Here is a 19,262-nt window from a genome sequence, read left to right on the forward strand (position 1 = left end):
ACCTGATATGCACTGCCTTTTCACTTGATCAGGGGAAATTCTGGTCCTATCTTTGCAAATAAAAATAATTCTTCTGCTGAAATTGCCTCCTTGTTATCTGCGAAGATGGCAGGGGTTCTTTGGCAAGAAAGGCCCTAGCAATCTGCCTCGAACATGGTCTGGGAAAAAGCTGGAGACTTTCATCTTTTGGAGAAATTAATACATAGGGCATCAGCTGAGTTTCCATTTCAGTGCAACTTAAGCCTGAGTGATAAAGGCAGCCGTGTTCTGTGAAACTTGTATTACATAACGCTCATGTGATCAGGGCCACTATTTATAGTTTTCCATTGTGTGGGGCTCTGGACGGGGTTACATGGATGCAGCTTCCTTCTTGTCCAGCCTTCCGGAGGAGATCAAAATGACTCTGCATTTATCAACTTCCACCTAGCCTGTCTTTCAAAACGGCTCTTGTTTTATTGTCAAAATTAGTTTTGGCTTCTACCTTACCCTAAAGTTCACGATTTATTCATCCCTCATCCATCAATCCATTTATTCATTCATTTGCCATTTAGTGAATGCCTACTAGGCACCAGGGATACAGAATTGAATAAAACATATCTGGAGTGGAGGTAAGGGGTTGAAAATTCTGATTCCTAATCTCCATCCTAGACCAGTTAAAACAGCAACTGGGGGATGCATTCTGGACATAGGTGTGTTTTATAATCTCCCCAAGTGTCTGATGTGCAACTCGGCTTGAGAACCACTAGAATTTGTAGCCACTGTACCCAGAGGAATGCATAAGGTTTAATATGTCAAGGAAAAGGACCAGAAAGAGAACCAAATACAGACACAGTCCTAAGTGGGTATTGAGAACAGTGTAGAGAGAATTGAAAGTTGTTAGATACAGAGAAAAAGAAATATCTTTGGTGTCTGATCAATCTGTGGTAGAATTTCAGCCTTTCTCCTTTTTAGCTTATGTAATGCTGGGCAACATGTAACTACTCTGAGCCTCTTCTCTTCATTTAAAAAATGAGGATAGTCATAATCTTTACATCCTAGGATTGCTGTGAGCATTTAATCAAATTGCCTGGTGTGCAGCAAATTCATTTTTTGTCGTTGTTGTTGTTATTTGGAATTCAGGAGGAAATATCAAGCATACAAAGGTTAAAGATGTGAGTATGTTGGTGAATTCTACCAGATATCCAAAGAAAATTTAATACATCCTTCTCAAACTCTTCCAAAAGATTGAAGAGGATGGAACGCTTCCAAACCCATTTTATGAGGCCAACATTACCTTGGTATTAAAACCCTACAAGGATACCACCAGAAAAACCAAAAACAATGGGGTGCCTGGGTGGCTCAGTCGGTTAAGCGTCCGACTTCGGCTCAGGTCATGATCTCACAGCTCGTGAATTCGAGCCCCGTGTCGGGCTCTGTGCTGACAGCTCAGAGCCTGGAGCCTGCTTCTGATTCTGTGTCTTCCTCTCTCTCTGCCCCATCCCCCACCTGCACTCTGTCTCTCTCTCCCTCAAAAACTAAATAAACATTGCAAAAAATTTAAAACAAAGCAAAAATAAAAACACGTACATATAGGTCAATACCCCTGATGAAATAGATACAGAAATCCTCAATAAAAGTCAATAAAACACTAAAAATACACCATGATCAAGTGGGATTTAGTCCAGGGATACAAGATGATTCAACATTTGCAAATCAATCAAATGATACACCATATTAACAGAATGGAAGATAAAAAACATATGATCATATCAATAGATGCAGGAAAAATCAATTGAAAACTGCCAATCAACTGTCATTTATGATAAAAACTCAGTAAAGTGGGTATAGAGGATATGTACCTAAACATAATAAAGTCTATATATGACAAACCTATCAGCTAATATTATACTCAATGGTGAAAAGCTAAAAGCTTTTCCTCTAACAACAGGAACAAGACAAGAATGTCCACTCTTGCTACTATTATTCAACATAGTATTAGAAGTCCTAGCCACAGCAATTGGGCAAGTAAAAGAAATACAAGGCATCCAGATTAGAAAGGAAGAAGTGAAACTGTTGCTATTTGCAGATGACATGATACTAAAATCCTAAAGAGTACTAAACAACTGTTAGAGCTAGTAAATGAATTCAGTAAAGTTTCAGAATACGAATTAATATACAAAAATCTGTTTCTAACAAGTAATTATCAGAAAGAGAAATTTTTAAAAATCCCATTTACAGTTGCATCAAAAAGAATAAAATACCTAGGAATAAATTTAACCAAGGAGGTGAAAGACCTGTACACTGAAAACTATAAGACGTGTGAAAGATATTGAAAGAGATACAAATATTGTTATTATTTTTAATTTTTAAAAAAATTGTAATGTTTATTTATTCTTGAGAGACAGAGAGTGACAGAGCACGAATAGGGAAGGGGCAGAGAGAGAGAGGGAGACACAGAATCTGAAGCAGGTTCCAGGCTCTGAGCTGTCAGCACAGATCCCAATGTGGAGCTGGAACTCACAAGCCTTGAGATCATGACCTGAGTGGAAGTTAGCCACTTAACCGACTGAGTCACCCAGGAGCCCCCTGAAGGAGATACAAATAAATGGAAAGATATTCTATGCTTATGGATTAGAGCAATTAATTTTTTTAGATGTCCATACTACCAAAAGCAATCTGCAGATTCAATACAATGCCTATAAAAATTCCTTTGGCATTTTTCACAGAGCTGAGACAAATCTAAAATTTGTATGTGTATGGAATCTCAAAAGACCCCAAATAGCCAAAGCAATCTTGAGTATGAAGAACAAAGCCAGAGGTTTCACGTTCCCTGATTTCAAGCTATACTACAAGCTATAGTAATCAAAACAGTATGGTACTGGCATAAAAAGAGACACATAGATCAGTGGAACATACTGGAGAGACCAGAAATAAACCCACGCATATATTGTCAACTTACAACACAGGAAGCAAGGATATAATGGGAAGGAACAATCTTCAATAAATGGTGATGAAAAACTGGACAGGTACATGCAAAACAATGACCATTATCTTACACCATACATAAAATTTACTCAAAATGGATTAAAAACCCGAACATAAAACCTGAAACTATAAAACACCTGGAAGAAAATATAGATGTTAAGCTCCTTGACATTGGTCTTTAATAATGTTTCTTTCTTTCTTTTTTTCTGGATATGACTCCAAAGGCAAGGGCAACAAAAGCAAAAATAAACAAATGGGACTACATCAAGCTGCAAAGCTTCTGTTCTGTGAAGGAAATAATCAGTCAAACAAAAAAACAGGCTAATGAATTGGAGAAGATGTTTGTAATTCATATATCCAATAATGGGATAATGTCCAAAATATATAAAAAGGTCATACAACTCAATAACAGAAAAAACCCCAATCTGATTCAAAAATGGTCAGAGGACCTATATAGACATTTTTCCAAGGAAGACATACAGATGGACAAGATACATGAAAAGATGCTCAACATCATTAATCCTTAGGGCAATACAAATCAAAACCACAATGAGACATCACCTCACACCTGTCAGAATGGCTAGTATCAAAATGACAAGAAATAACCAATGTTGGCTAGGATGTGGAGGAAGAAAGGGAATCTTTGTACATTGTTGGCAGGAATGTAAATTGGGGCAGCCACTGTGGAAAATAGTGTGGCAGTTCCTCAAAAAATGAAAAATAGAATTATCATATGACCCGGCATTTCACTTTTGTGCATCTATCTGAACTGATATCTAGGTATCTAGTATTTGGAGAAAATGAAACACTTATTTGAAAAGATGCATACATTCCTATGTTCATTGTAGCATTATACAATAAGGTGGAATATTACTCCGCCACAAAAAATAGTGAAATATTGCCATTTGAACAACATGGATGGACTTTGAGGTTATTGTACTAAGTGAATTAGGTAGACAGAGAAAGACAAATACCATGGATTTCACTTATATGTAAAATCTAAAAAACAAAACAAAACCCAGACTCATACATACAGAGACAGACTGGTAGTTTCCAGAGGGGAGGAGAGTTGGGAAGAAGGGCAAAGAGGATGAAGGAGATCAAGAGGTACAGGCTTCCCATTATAAAATAAGTAAGTCATGAGAATGTAGCGTACAGCATGGGGAATATAATCAATAATGGTGTATTAACTTTGGCAACATATGGTAGCTAGACTTACTATGGGAATCATTTCACAATTATACATGTGTTGAATCACTAGGTTGCACATAAGAAACTAATATTGCAAGTCAATTATATGTCAATAAAAAATTCATTATCAAAAAATAAATGAAAGAAAAATTAGAGACTTAAAACATAAAATAAACATCTGAGAATGGATCTCAAGGCACTCTCTGATGCTGCCAAAATGGGGAGAAGGCTCAGATATCTGAGTGTCTGGGACCTCAGCTCCATATAGTGTCTTTCTTGTGGAAAAAGAAATAATTTTTATTTAAAGACTAATGTAAATGTATTATTGACTACAATGGCAAATTTGTATCAATTAAGATAAAAATAAAAGTTCATATGTTTTGAAAAGAACACCCCTTTTTTTGGAGGACACTTTAGGGAGTGCTCAGGTCTCCCTGAGGGTATCATTCACACATCTCTGCCATTAGTGTCCCCTGGCCTTTGGGTGGAGAGCACAGCCTTGGTATCATGTGGGACATTCAGAGGCCATTCTTTCTGGATATTTAACTAACCACTGCCAGCACTCTTTCCAGTGATAGACTGTACACACACACACACACACACACACACACACACACACATATATTCCTTTTTTGATTTGTAAAAAAGATAACACATTCCACATGCTATTTTAAGTCCTGAATTTTACTTTAACAATATATCTTGGAGATTATCTATATCAACCCATAAAGAGCTTCATCTTTTTTTTAATAGCTGTACAAGTGTTCTGATGTAGTATAATTTATTTAACCAACATTCTGTTGATGTTTTCAGCCTTTTGCTATTTAAACTTCTCGCTGCAATGATGTAAGTCATTTTGCATATGAGAGCATCTTTTGTTCTATAAATTCTTGAAGAGGAATAACTGGGTCAAAGGATATGTACATTTGCAGATTGCCTTTCACAGAGGTTGTTCTAATTCCTACTTCCTCCAGCAACATAGGAGAATGCCTGCCTCCCCACACCCCCACCAATACAGTCTCTTACAGAAGTTTGATTTCTGCCAAGGGACTAGGTACAAAATGATACTTCTCAATAGTCGTAAAGTGTATGTATCTCTCCTACTGTGAGTGATGTTCAACCGATTTTTATAGGTTTTACGTTGCTGGGGACAGTTTGTTCATATCATTTGGTTATTTTTCAGTTGGGTCATTGGTTTGCTCCTTATTGGTCTCTAGAAATTCTTTATACATTTAGGTTAACCAGCATGGTTTCTATTGGAAATATTTTTTCCTTCCAGTTCTGCTATTTGTCTTTATTTTTCCTACAGAACATTGTGACTTTTGTGTTTTAGGTATGTCATAAATATAAAGATATTCTGCACTCTGAGATTATTAAATAATTCTCCCATTGTTTCTTGTATCACTTGTAATATGCTATTTTCTTAACATTTTTGTACCACTGGGAATTTTTCCTGGTATAAGGTATAAGGTATGGGATTCAACTTTATTTTTAGATGGCCATCCAGTTGACCCAAAGCCTTTAATTGAATCTTTTCTATCTTCTCCATTGATTTGAGATATTATCTTTAAAGTATATTAAATTTATCACATCCAAAATTTCCAGATGCTTTTAGGTCTAGTTCTGGACTTTATACTCTCTTTCATCCATCTCTCTATTCATGTATCAGTACTATACATTTTTTTTTTCAACGTTTATTTATTTTTGGGACAGAGAGAGACAGAGCATGAACGGGGGAGGGGCAGAGAGAGAGGGAGACACAGAATCGGAAACAGGCTCCAGGCTCCGAGCCATCCGCCCAGAGCCTGACGCGGGGCTCGAACTCCCGGACCGCGAGATCGTGACCTGGCTGAAATCGGACGCTCAACCGACTGCGCCACCCAGGCGCCCCAGTACTATACATTTTTTTAATGGTTATTTATTTTTGAGAGAGACGGAGACAGAGTGCGAGTGGGGGAGGGGCAGAGAGAGAGGGAGACACAGAATCAGAAGCAGGCTCCAGGCTCTGAGCTGTCAGCACAGAGCAAGACACGGGGCTCGAACTCACGAGCTGTGAGATCATGACCTGAGCTGAAGTCAGACGCTTAACCGACAGAGCCACCAGGCGCCCCAGTACTATACATTTTTCAATCGCTATAGATTTACGATAGGCTTTAATTTTTGATTTGGAAAAAAATCTGGTAATTTTTCTCAGGACTTTCCTGACCACTTTTGCTTGCTTATTTTTCCATCTAAACTTCAGAATCAGCTTATTTAATAAAGTTTAAGAAGATAATATATTATTGGCTTTGTATAACACATTGACATAGAGGGGACTGCTGGCTTATATTACCTTTACAGTGCAGAGGTCCTGCCCCTTGTTTAGTGATCCAATGGATGTCAGACTCTCACAAATATAACAAATCAGATATAATACCATTCTGCCTATGGGTTTGAGTGAGTGATGGAGAAGAGGCAACCAGAAATAATTATTACTCTTTCCTGGGGAGTAGAGCAGAAAACCGATTCTTCCATGGGAAGGTGAGAAGCAGATGCATGTAGGTGTTTACCATTAACAAGAATTTGAGGGGTACCTGCCAGGGATTCCTCTCGGTACGTTTCAGTGGCTGACGATCACAATTTGATCTTGTGATTCCAGAGAGCTGAGACACTAAGGGTTTATGTGGAGTATTCCATGTGCTGAAAAGGATGGTGAGAGTCAGGGCTTTAGAGTCCAAAGAGACTGAGTCTGAATCCCAGCCTGCCAATTGTGTGATTTGGGGCACTTAATTTCTCCATCTAGCACTTCTCTCACCTTTATAAATACCCTGCAGAACTCTCAGTGTTAGAATTAGTATATTTCACGATTCTAGCACAGCACCTGGCATACGTTATGTAGTGAATAAATAGTTTGATGCACATTTTGTACCAAAGACAAACTCAGTTTCTCTCAAGGCCTTGGCAAACATCTCCTGCAGAGAGTGGCCCTGTTCCCTAAGCTCCACAGAGAAGGCACCTAAAAGGACAGGCCTTTATGTTTCTGGAATTGCAAGTATTTCAACTCTTGCTGTTGGTCTGGTGACTCACTCAGGTTCTCTCATCTCAGTGCATTGACATGCATCTCATTTCACAGGAATTTTTTTTTCATGCTTCGGTGTCATCCTCAAATGGAGATATTTTAACCATAAACAAATAGAAACTTGATCCTTAAGAAGAAGTGCTGAATATTTTTCCTGATTATGATCTTTCACATATGCTCATTTAAGAAAAAATAGAAAATGGAGAAAAACATAAGAAAATAAATATTAGTTATAATGACATGAAACAGAAAATGTTTATTAGTATATTATTCTGGGCTTATTTCTGTGTCTACACCCTCCTCCATGGACCTTGATTTTGACATTTACATCCACACTTGTGTAGACATGAACACCCATATTCACACCGATATGTAATTGGATCATACTTTAATAATTTAGTGTCTTGTTTTTTTAACATTAGATCATTTCTTTCTTCTATGTTTTATGAAATTTCTGGTAATATAATTTTTTATTGCTGCATAATATTTGGTATATTTTCCTTTTAAAAGTCAAGAATTAAAGGGGTGCCTGGGTGGCTCAGTCGGTTAAACATCTGACTTCAGCTCAGGTCATGATATCATAGTTCATGAGTTCGAGTCCGACGTTGGGCTCTATGCTGACAGCTCAGAGCCTGGAGCCTGCTTCTGATTCTGTGTCTCTCTCTCTCACTCTCTGCCCCCTCCCCCACCAACTCACACTCTGTCTCAAAAATAAGTAAACATTAAAAAAATTCAAAAAAAGTCAAGCATTATGCAAGCAGATGTCTCCACTGACACTAGTTAGGGAGTGGACATAAAGATCAGAGAATTATTATTTAATGTTTTCATTTAAATACTAAACAAGTGAACTAATCACTTAGTTTCTGAAAGCTTAGAATAATAAATGAAAGCGCTTAAAATCATTGTATACTGTTTTTTGTCCATTTTTTAAGAAAAAGATTTGAATATTTTTCAGACTTATTACTGAGTAACTTGCGCAACACTATTTTTACAAGGGGCCCAACAAAAAGCAAGGGTTATGGCCTTCCTTTCCTTTCCAGAACACAGAGTGTTTATCCTTTTTATGGGGGCAAAGTTGAGATTTTCCATAAAGCAAAACAACCTGGAAATCTAGGGTGATTTACTTGAGCCAAATGGTAAATAAAAAGTAAATAAAGTAAATTAAGAAATACTTGTGGGAGAGCAAACTAGATCACGTCTGCCATCCCACCATGACCCCTTTGTGCTGTGTCTCTGGTGGTTGACCACAAGATGTCACTATGGCTTTTTTAATCCTAGTAATCACGTAGCTGGCTGGGGGTGGGGAAAGAGCAAGGAAAGAATCTTACAGTTCTATGCAAAATGAAATAGTACTTTTTTTTTCCTGGCAGGCATCCAGGCTAATAAAAAAAAATGTTTTTAAAACCAACACTATGAATTCAAAAGGCTTTCAAGAAACATCTGCACAGTGAAACTGTTAACTCCAAAGAAGTCCAACATTGTATTTATACTGTATAAATTAAAATGGAAAATAAAAACCCATTTGGGCCAGTATGCAAAATCTCCAAAGCAAGAGAAAAATACTTCTGAACTCAATCTATTTCAGAACGATGGCATTAAATATGGAGGATATAGTAGCTGACAACAGCCAAAATCCTGCCCAGTGAAGCTTCAAAGAACAAGTTTCCAAAAACAACTATTGTTAATTAACCAAATTTCCCTTCACGGACTCAAATTTTAGGGGAAGGAAACAAATCACTTTTTTTTAAATGCAAACTCCTTTCATGTTACTTGGGTAAAATGTTTTTCACATATAGCTAGAACAGTCTGCAGTGTCCCCTCCATATGTCACATCTACAGGTTGGTAGAGGCGAGCTGGTGTTCTGGATTGTGATTCTGAAGAACTGAAAGTTCCCGAGTCACCAAAAAATTTATATTTCTTTATGAACGTAGAAACCAAGAAGGTGCTTTAAGAAAGCAACTATATACACAAGAAACCCTTGGATTTGAAGAGCCGTCTATCGGATGGTGTGCTGGGCTCCCGCCTCATATGCAGGTGTCCACATGCATCCTTCCATCCACATGGTCACAGCGTGACTGGCAGGCGATGTGACCACCCAGTGTTCTAGCAGTGGCTAGCAGCCCGACCCCAATCCTTCATCAGGAATTTGGGACTGAGTTAGTTGAGTCTCTCCTCAGATGACCAAACAGTGGCAATGCAGACTCTGGAACTGTTGGTCACCATAGTTTCCATCTTGCCAACTGAGAAGCAAAAACATAGGTGTCCGGGGAGAGGTAAGAATGAAGGGGGCACTGAGGAGCATTGACAGAGAGGGAGCTTTGATGGCATCCAGGTCCAACTTGCCCTTGAGGTCCGGAGTCATCCTCTCTTTGGTTTCCAGAGAAAGCCCAGTATCCTTATAGTAAATAGTCATTTTGTTCAACCAAACCACTCTGGTGGTTGCAATTCATTGCAATTAAAAGTATCTTAACTTCCAACTTTTCAGGATAACCTGGAGCTCAAGTCGTTGTAATTTTTTCCCTTTGCACTCCAACCCTCCTCCACTCCCCAGGTGTCTTCTGTCCCCATCATTTATCCAGACACTTAGGTTATGGTATATTTCATTTGCTCTTTTGAACCAACCCTCCTGGCTTGTTGAGGGACAGCGAATATAACCTAGAAATACCATAAGGAATGCTTTGAAAGATGACTTTCAGTCTCTGTGGTCTTTGAATGATATGGGTCTGAACATCAGTATTCTACAATAGCACTTCCTCAAATGTGTTCCTTAGAACATTAACCCTGAAAGTGTTAAGGAAACAAAGTATTCCAAAATAAATTAAGTTGGGGAAAAAATGCAAGAAAGTCTCCTCTTGAAGGCTTATAGTTTACATTAATATAGTAAAGGCTCTGACAAAGTCCTGTAATAGAAAAGGAATCTAAATTTGTTTAGCTCAAGATTTTCCAAATTTGGGAGATAGTAGACTTCTCTGGTGTGTGTTGGCGGGGGGGGGGGGGGGTGTAGTTCATTCTTATCGGCAACATTTTAGAATGTTACTTAAGATACTTTATAGCCAAACTGAGTTTGAGGTGAGCTCACCTTGGGAATTTTGGTAGGAAAGGCCCTGGAAAAATCTCAGTCCCTCACTCTCCTACCTCATAGCCCTTAATTAGCCAGGCAATTAGCCTGAAGGCTAGGGAATGGCCTGGACATCCAGGGCTGTCAGAGAGACTGCCTTATGGCTTCTCTTGCAGGTCCTACCTTTCCCAGAGTTCTGATTTTATGCCTTCTAAATTTTTATGTCTTCTTCAAAAGATAATATACACAAAGAAAAGTACATAAATCACAAGTGTGTAGTGATGAATTTTTACAAAGTGTTTCACACACTACTGTAACTAGCACCAGATTAAGCAATGACATCACAAGCTTCCAGTAGCCTGTTCACGCTCTCTCAAGCACTTCTCCACACAAGAGCAACCATTTTCTGACTTATGCCTTCTTTACAAATAAATGGATATATCCTGGAGGACAGGGACTAATCCTCGATCTCCTTGTATCCCTGCAGTGTCCAGCATAGGATTTAGTGAAGGCTACTTCATAAGCACAAACCCCAAGAGTACAAGTACCCACCAGACTCCTGCACAGGGTGATGGGAGGACTCTCCAGTCAGACTGGCTGGGTTCAAATCCTGCAGCTATGATTACTGCCTATCTGACTACGGGCACTCGCTTAACCTCTAAGGACCTCAATTTCCTGATTTGCAAGATTAGTCTGGATTATCTGGGGAGCCTTGAATGCCATCACAAGGATCCTTATAAGAGAGAGACAGAGGGGCGCCTGGTTGCCTCAGTCAGTGGAGCATGTGACTCTTGATCTAGGGTTTGTGAGTTCAAGCCCCATACTGGGTGTAGAAATTACTTAAAAATAAAATCTTAAAAAAAGAAGAGAGGGAGATAGAGGGAGATTTGATGCCCACACACGGAGGAGAAGGTAATGTGAGAATCAACAGAGAGATTTGCAGATGTTGGCCTTGAAGGTTGTAGTCACAAGTTTAGGAATGCCAGTCACCATCAGAATTGACAAGAGACACAGACTGGCTCATTTTCCTCTAGAACCCCCAGAAGGAGCATGGCCCTGCCAACCCTTGGTTTTGGCTTGGTGAAACTGATTTCAGACTTGTGGCCTCCAGAAAAGTAAAAGGATAAATTTCTGTTGCTTTAAAGTTTGTGACACTTTGTTACAGCAGCCATGGGGAGTTAATACGCTTACCAGGAGACAGGCATTGGGGAGACGGCAATGAAGAAGAAACAGCCTTCATGGAGCTTATATTCTAAGGTGGTAGACGGACAACCTCTAGATACATAGACGCAGAATCTAATGTCAGGCAGTGATGCTTGCTACACATACTAAAACTAAAGCAGGGCAGGGGTAGCCCAAGGGGCCTGGGAGAACAGTAGGAAATGTGTTGGGTGGGGTGCTCAGGGCTCTGCAGGTGGCCCACAGTAATGGGGAAGGGCTTTGATTTTCTCTAAACATGGCTTTGGGATTTTTCACAAAGTTTGGGAAGACAGTGGGCTCCCCCGTTGTCCTAGGAGGGGGTTCTGGACTGGGCTCAAGTTGACTGATGCACCTGTGCTCTCAAGAGATCTCCTCACCCTCTCTAGATTTTAATGTCCTCACCCCAGGTAAGATTAGCTAATTTATAAGACTCCTGCTCTTCAAACAAGAAACCACTGCTCCCCACGCGGTCCTGAACAGAAAAAGGCACAGCCAGAGACACAATGGCTCCTCGGGCCGCGGCGATCCTGCTCAGGACCACTAGGGGGAGGCGGCCGAAGCCAGCTTTGCAGAGTCGAATTGTTAAGAAAAGGCTGCAGGCGTGTTGTTTTAAAAAAAGCCCTTCGCTCACTCTCACGATCTGCTTCTAATTACACAACAAGGCTAGACTCTTAACCACACACATTTCAGCCAATCCTAGATGGCCCGGGCTCCTTTTTCACCCTGAAAGCAGTGAAGCCACACGCGAAGCACTTTCAGACCAGAGAAGTGGAACAAAGAATCACTGATACGGGGTCCCACCCCTTTCCTGTCCTCCAGAGCGTCCTCGGCTGGAGAAGCGGCTTCTGTTCACATCCTTCCCCCGCCCCGCCCCGCAACTGTCCCAACTCCTGATGGCTAACGCTCGGAGTGGACAGCAGTCCCTTTCTTATTTCTTCCCAGAGTCATTTCATAGTTACTCTTTTCTCTCCATGCTCCGTGTTAGAGGCTGGCAAATGATCCTCCCCCACCACATGGAAGTAGAAACAAAATAATTTGGAGTCCATGCAATAAAAATCTCAATTTCAGGGCTCTAAAGGCCCTTTCAAGCGATATGACAAAGGGAGGTGAACTCTGGAGGCACTTTTAACACAAATCCTGAAAGCAATGTAAGGATATAATAACAACCTTAAGAGACTGCCTTTTCCTGTTTAATCCTTCTAATGTCTAAACCCAGAAGCTGGAGAAGGTGGGGTATCAGCAAATATTTACTTACAGATTCATTTAGTAAACTTTTTTCCTTCTTAATTCCTGGTTTTGACATAATTTCTGACTAAAAGAAAAGTTGCACAAATAATGCAAAGAATTTCCGAATTTCCTTTTCCCAGATTCCAAATATTAGCATTTTAGCTTGTTTGCTTTTTTCTCTCTCTTCTCTCTCATATTGTTTTCTGAACCATTTGAGAATCAATAGCAGAAATGACACCTTTCTCCTGTTCACTATTTCTTTAAAACAAGAACGTTCTTTTACACAAGTTGCACAATGATCAAAATTAAAAATATGAACGTTAAGACATTATTATTTTCTTAATTTACAGACTTTATTCAGTTTTTTCCAGTGGCCATTAGTATATGTTTTTTCATAGTAAAAGAAAGTCTCAGGTGATATATGGCACTCACTTGTCATGTCTCTATAGTCTCCTTTAAACCGAAACCATTTCTTGGTTTTTCTCTGTCTGTCTTGATCTTGACATTTTTGAAAAGTACAAGCAAAATATTTAGTAGAATGTCAATGTTTGGGTTTGTCTGATATTACTTCATGGTTAGATTCAGGATGTGCATTTTTGTTAGGAATACCATAGACATGATGTTGTGTCTTTCTTAGTGCATTACATTGGGAAGCACATGATGTTGATTTGTGGCATCACTGGTGTTACTAACTTTGATCACCTATTAGGGTGACAGTAAATATATGAAAGCTATAATATATATTGTATATTATATATAATATATAATCTAAATATCATAACATATCATATCATAATATGAAATGTGCCAGGCTAATGTGCTAGGCTAGTGGTTCTTAAACTTTTGATCTTAGGAATGCTTTTCACTCTTACACATTTTTGAGGGTCTCAAAAAGCTTTTGTTGGAGCACCTGGGTGGCTCATTCGGTTAAGTGTCTGACCCTTGATTTCAGTTCATGTCATGATCTTGCCTCACATCATTATCTCATGGTTTGTGAGATTGAGCCCCGTGTCAGGGAGCTCATGGAGCCTGCTTGGGATTTTCTCTCTCCCTGTTTCCCTCTGCCCCGTCCCCACTTACACACGTGTGTGCTCTCTCTCAAAATAAATAAACATCGAAGAGCTGTTCTTTATTTTAGTTATAGCTATCAGTGTTTACTGTATTAGAAACTAAAATGGAGAAATTTAAAAATGTTGAATTATTAATATATTTAAAAATAGCAATAATAGGGGCACTTGGGTGGCTTGGTCGGTTAAGCATCTGACTTTGGCCCAGGTCATGATCCCACGTTTCATGGGTTCGAGCCCTGGATCGGGCTCTGTGTTGACATCTCGGAGCCTGGAGCCTGTGTCAGATTCCGTGTCTCTTTCTCTCTCTGCTCCTCCCCTTCTTGCACTCTGTCTCTCTGTCTGTCTCCCAAAAGTAAATAAACATTAAAAATTAAAAAAAAAAATAGTAAACCTGTTACATAGTAATATACATAATACATGAAAAATAACTATATTTCCCAAACAAAAAAATTAGTGAATATAATGTCATTGTTTTGCATTTTTGCAAACTTCTTTAATCTCTGGCTTAATAGAGAGCAGCTAGATTCTCATACCTGCTTCTGGATTCAATTTGTTGCAATATGTTTTTGGTTGAAGAAGATGAAGAAAAAAATACATATGTAATTGGAAAAAGAAGGGGTATTTTAGTAGCTTTTTCAAGACTGTGGATAATCTTTGATACTGTCCCAAAACTCAGTAATTGATAGTTTCTTAAAGGTTAGCTACAGTGTAGAATCTAAAACCATTATCAATAAACATTTTGTTCTCCATTACAGTAAAATCTACTGGCTTATCATGCATTTTGGATGGATCTTTTACCCAGGCATGATTTTGTTAACATTGTACACTAGTCACTTGAAAAAAATTGGCTCCCTGAGTTACACATATCTTCTAAATGTTGCCACTTCTTTCAACAACAACAACAACAACAACAACAACGACAAAGACCACATTTGTTAATAACACCACTGACCTCTTCAGAAAAGTGTACAGACATTGACAAGCTGTGAAACTCACATTAGTGGATATAAATTTCCCAAAATTTGAGTTTTCACTCAAATGCTCAAATTTTTATTATTGGCAACAAATACCATCAGTTGTTTTCTCTGAAGTGACAGGTTTACCTTGTTTATTTTGGGGAAATGCCCACTAAATTCCCACTTCTGAATAACCATGGTGTATCTGTCAGTTGTTTCAAGTACAAGTAGTGTTCAGTGAAATGCCACGAGTGCAGCTCCACAACGCAGACTGGTGCACAGGTGCTCTTCTGGACAACTGAACTTGAGTGTGCAGGAGAGTGCTCTGTGCCTGCTTCCCATTTGTCATGCAGAAGGTTAAACAGGCAAGCAGTTGGGGCGCCTGGGTGGCTCAGTCGGTTAAGCTTCCGACTTTGACTCAGGTCATGATCTCATGGCTTGGGGGTTCAGGCCCCATGTCTGGCTCTGTGCTGGTAGAGCAGAGCCTGGAGCCTGCTTTGGATTCTGTGTCTCCCTCTCTCTCTGCCCTTCCCCTGCTCCTGCTCTGTCCCTCTCTTCTCTCTATCAAAAATAAACATTAAACATTTTTTTTTAATAGGCAGGCATTCGAAGATCAGGATTTAATAAAATTAATACATTTTACTGGTTAATCAAGGACATCTTAAAGTAAAACTTTCACAGAGTTCCTGGATTGCTCAGTTGTTTTTGCGTCTGACTTTGGCTGAGGTCATCATTTCGCAGTTTGTGAGTTCAAGCCCCGTGTCGGGGTCTGTGCTGACAGCTCAGAGCCTGGAGCCTGCTTTGGATTCTGTGTATCCCTCTCTCTCTGACCCTCCCCTGCTCTCACTCTGTCTCTCTCTTTCTCTCTGTCAAAAATAAATAAACATTAAAAAAACTTTAAAAAAAAAGTAAAACTTGTACTTTACAATGACTACAGTCCGACACGGGACTACTACCTTGATTTGTGCTAAGGTGCCAACAGTGTTACATGCCATTGCTCTTGTAATTTGTGCAAATGTCAACATAGTGAAAAAGGCAAATAATGTCTCAATAGTATGAGAAAAATATTGTGAGCTGAACGTGTCTCCAGGACTCCTGGGGTCTGGGGAACACACTTTGAGATGACAATAAAACACAACTATCTATGTAAATACACATATTATGTCCTCCATGAACTTAACATCTAATTGAACCAGCAGACCATCTGACAAGAAGCAGGGTGATGGAAGAGTTTACAGGTATATATAAGTTATTGGTGATATTTTAGTTCTTGTTTTGGTCATACACACATGGAAGTTGGTTATGGTATAAATCTGTGCTGTCCACTGACCACATAGGACTAGTGATCACTTGAAATATGACTAGATCTAATTAAGATATTCTGTAAATGTAAAATACATACCAGATTTTGAAGGGCTTCATATAGAAAGAAAAGAATGTAAATATCTGATTAATAATGTTTATATGTATTATATGTTGAAGTGGTAATCTTTTGGATATATTGGTTTAAATAAAGTACATTATTAAAATTAAGTTCATCTGTTACTTTATACTTTTTAAAATGGAGCTATTAGAAAATTTACAGCTATATATGTGGTTTCCATTATATTTCTACTTGGCAGAACTATTACAGATAAATATATACCCAGATAAAATAAAACACTGATTATAAAACAGGGTCAAGCATAGACCAGTGATGATAATGCATTACAAACCAAGGATTAGTTTTCAACTGATTCTGTGCCCATAAGGTCAAGGGAAAAAGAGAACTTTATGTTTAAACAGGATAATTAAGGTTTTCGAAATCATTTGATAAAGGTTCGGGTTGCTAAGGGAGCACAGAGGGGTGGGTAGCTAACCTAGTCTTGGGAAGATCACAGAATGATCTCTTCCCAGAGAAAGAGATGTCTCAGCTGCAACTAAAGGAAAATTAGAAAATTTTCAGCCCACTTGGAGAACTCCAAAATTTATGGGGGCTATTGTGATTCTGCTACATCACCACCTGCAGCTATTTACATAAAACTTCGTTTTCCCTGAGGCACTTGTATTTGAAGGGGAGGTTTATTTTACTTTTCTGCATTTCTCAAAAGAATCATGAATTTAAAATTATATATTTTAAAATCTGGGAAACATCCCGGCTCATACTAAGAGATACTTTGGAATTACTATTTAGTTTTATAGACACACATGGGGTTTTGCTTATCCACATCTTGCCAAAAATGTGACCTTTAGCATCCAGGGTAGTAAAATCCTGACTCCATTATACATAGAGCTGCACATGGCTCTCAGCAAGAGGGAAAGTAAAATAGGAAAAGTCTGCAAAGACATAAAAATGATATTATGGTTAATTCTGCAATGACATTACATCGATATTACGGTTAATGCCAAAACGAGCAGAGGGACCCCGAGTGTCAGGACCTTGATAATTAGCGATCTTCCAGCCTATTTGCTATCATGTTGATTCAGAGCACAGGCCCTGGTGAATAGTGGCGACAGGATTTTAACTGGTGAGGTTGGATTGCTAATTTGACCTCTCCCCTCCTCCTCCTTAGATGAGAAATGTGTCTGAAGTCCTCAATCTTCCAGAGAACTGGAGAGTAGAAAATCTTCAGTAAGAAAATAACGTATTCAAACCAATGACCTGAGCGCCCCAAGTTCCCTTCATGACCATCTCACTCAGGCGGCTCCCCACAGACATGGTCCTCATTCCCTGAGCGTATTTGTTGATGGTCCATCGGATGTAGGTGCTTTGAAAACTGGAGCCTTGTCTGCTTTGTGCCTGGAGCTTCAATGCCAAGGACAATGGTGCACAGGAGGTGCTCACAAAGTGGGATTGTTGTACTTGTCACTTAGCTCACCCTGCAGTGTCTTTCTTGATGGGAAACCTACACAGAAATTGTTCTGTTGAGCGTCGTCGAGAATGAGAATGTGTCCACTCGTGGCAGATGCTCTCTTTCAGGGGGCTAAAAGAGCACGAGACTGGGTAACAAACAAGCCTTCAGGAGCCAAGCCATCCACCACATAGGAAGAGCGGGAGCTGGGAATAAGAGCCCTTCCATCTCTCTTCCCACCACGCCTCTCTTTCGTCTTAAAGTAACTTCCACAGACTCAGTGCCTCCCCTGCGCTGTGCTGGGCACTTCACGAACATCATTTCCAGTCCTTATGCTAACCCTACAAGATGGGGGTTATTGATGTTATCATCATCACCTTACAAATGATAAAACTGAGGCTACTTGCCCAAGTCCATGCTGTTAGTAATAATGGACTTACCTGGGTTCTGAACCCTGTGCTGATTTCACCCTAAGGTCTGGCCTTCCTCTTCCATCCCTGGGTATTCTGGTCTCAGGTTCTGGAATGCCAGCAGGTGGAGCAAGAGAATGAGCGTCTTTGGGGCACCTGAGAGGAAGTGGAAGTGAACAGTAAGTGCTACCAGTGGTAATGCTTCCTGAGCATTTGCCACGGCTGGCCCTACACCAAACAGGTTACTGGGGTATCTTGATTACCTGTGGATAAGATTTTTATGGAGAAAGGAATCTCAGGCTTGAAGAAGTCACAAACTTTGTAATTTTGTGCCAGGTCTTGGAGCTAGTGGGAGGCAGAGCTAGCATACAGACCATCCTGAATCCTAGGTCCATACTTATTTTTTTGTTTTTTTAATTTCCTTTTGGACGCCTGTGTGGCTCAGTCAGTTAAGTGTCCGACTTCAGCTCAGGTCATGATCTCATGGTTCATGTGTTCAAGCCCTGCGTCGGGCTCTGTGCTGACAGCTCAGAGCCTGGAGCCTGCTTCGGACTCAGTGTCTCCCTCTCACTCTCTGCCCCTCCCCCACTCATGCTCTGTCTCTCTCTCTCTCTCTCTGTCAAAAATAAATTAACATTAAAAAAATTTATAAAAAAAATTTCTTTTTGGAGAAAAAGGAATCCTAGTGCACTGTTGGTAGGAATGCAAACTGGTACAAGTACTGTGGAAGTCGGAGCAGAGGTTCCTCAAAAAGTTAAAAATAGAACTATCCTATGATTCAATAATTGCACTACTGAGTATTTACCCAAAGAATATAAAAATACTAATTTAAAGGGATACATAGATCCCGATGTTTATAGCTGCATTATTTACAATAGCCAAATTACAGACACAAAGTGTCCATTGACGGATGAATGGATAAAGAAGATGTGGTATATGTGTACAATGGAGTATTACTCAGCCACCAAAAAGAACGAAATCTTGCCATTTGCAAACGACATGGATGGAGCTAGAGAGTACTATGCTAAGGGAAATAAGTCAGTCAGAGACAAATACTGTAAGATTTCACTCATATGTGGCTTTTAAGAAACAAAACACATGAGCATAGAGGAAAAAAGAGAGAGAGAGAGAGGCAAACCAAGAAACACACTCTGACATATAGAGAACAAACTGATGGTCACCAGAGGGGAGGTGGGTGGGGGATGGGAGAAATAGATGATGGGGACTGAGGAATTCACTTGTCCTGATGAGTGTTGGGTGATGTATGAAAGTGTTGAATCACTAATATTGTGATTA

The sequence above is a fragment of the Lynx rufus genome, unplaced genomic scaffold, assembly GCF_022079265.1.
Source record: "Lynx rufus isolate CCGP_SWC_20201006 ecotype Redwood Valley unplaced genomic scaffold, mLynRuf1.p SCAF_11, whole genome shotgun sequence".
Taxonomy (NCBI): Eukaryota; Metazoa; Chordata; class Mammalia; order Carnivora; family Felidae; genus Lynx; species Lynx rufus.